Raw genomic sequence first — 1,306 nt, 5'->3', positions numbered from 1 at the left:
GTTAAATCTTTTATTTTGATCGTTGCAAAAAAAAATTATTTTTAACACAAACCAAAAAAGATATATCAAATCTAACGGTACCATCAATGCATGTAAGTTATAAATATCACAGCAAATGCTTGGGCAAACTTCTATCTTTGCCTTTTCTGTACGAACTCTATTGTTCCTCAAATAGAGTCAAAAATCCAAATTTACTTCCTAATGAGGAACAATCAGTCCAGGAACGCTAAACTAATGACTGTTTTAAGTATTGATGGAGGATGAATAAGGGGATCATCCCTGCCACCATCCTTGAATATCTTAAAGCTCAGCTACAAGAACTCGACGGAGAATCTGCAAGACTCGCAGATTATTTCGAGTGATTAGTGGTACAAGCACAGGAGGCTTGATAGCGGTGATGCTAACTGCTCCCAATAAAGAAGAACATCCGCTTTTTGCTGCTAAAGATATCACTGGATTTTATCTACAACACTGTCCCTCTATCTTTCCACAAAAACAACTCAGGTAAGGGTCCATGAATGAATACTTATTGGTGATCAATCACCTTTTAATAGATTGTTTATACTTTTTTATTTGATTTAATTGTACAGAATCATGTTTTGACCGTTTAGATTTCTTTTCCGGCCAAAATATGATGGAAAACACTTGCACGCTGTGTTGAGGGAACAATTGGGAGAAAGACACTTACATGACACTTTGACCAACATTGTCATTCCAACTTGTTTTGTAAAGAAAAGAGAACCCGCCATTTTTTCTTCCTATGACATAGAGAGAGACCCATGTAGGGATGGTAAACTCTCAGATATTTGCATTGGTACGTCTGCAGCTCCTGTTTTTCTTCCTGGATATTCTTTCAAGAATGAAGATGCGGAAGGCAACACTGTTGAATTTAATCTCGTGGATGGTGGTATTTGTGCAAATAATCCGGCAAACATCGTTACCATAACTTTTTTGTTATATTATAATGATAGTTGTTTTATTTTTAAGGGTACTACAATTCTGGTTTAGGGTGAACAAAAGGGTGGTAGTGTGTTGCAACTTCTATCAGTGGCACCATAGCCCATTAGATTATTTATAGTTACTGCTAGCAGTTTGTATGTGTTTATGTAGGAAAAGCTGCTGGAAATTTTTTCTTCAGTTTTTCTGGTATATTTCAAGTTCTAGTTCTCCCATCTAATGTATATATGGTTGGAGTACTTTTGGATATATATATATATATATATATATATATATATATATATATATATATATATATATATATATATATATATATATATATATATATATAAGAATTGCATTGATTATA

General features: G+C 33.5%; 1 pseudogene; it reads left to right on the top strand.

Moving 5' to 3' along the window:
* The first annotated feature begins 234 nt into the window (after positions 1-234).
* Positions 235-1,059, top strand: LOC131652128 (patatin-like protein 1; annotated as a pseudogene).
* Positions 1,060-1,306: the final 247 nt, after the last annotated feature.

Source organism: Vicia villosa, linkage group LG1, assembly GCF_029867415.1.
Source record: "Vicia villosa cultivar HV-30 ecotype Madison, WI linkage group LG1, Vvil1.0, whole genome shotgun sequence".
In the NCBI taxonomy this organism is placed as follows: domain Eukaryota; kingdom Viridiplantae; phylum Streptophyta; class Magnoliopsida; order Fabales; family Fabaceae; genus Vicia; species Vicia villosa.
Note: the sequence above shows the minus strand (reverse complement) of the source record. Positions and strands in the feature narration are given on the sequence as shown.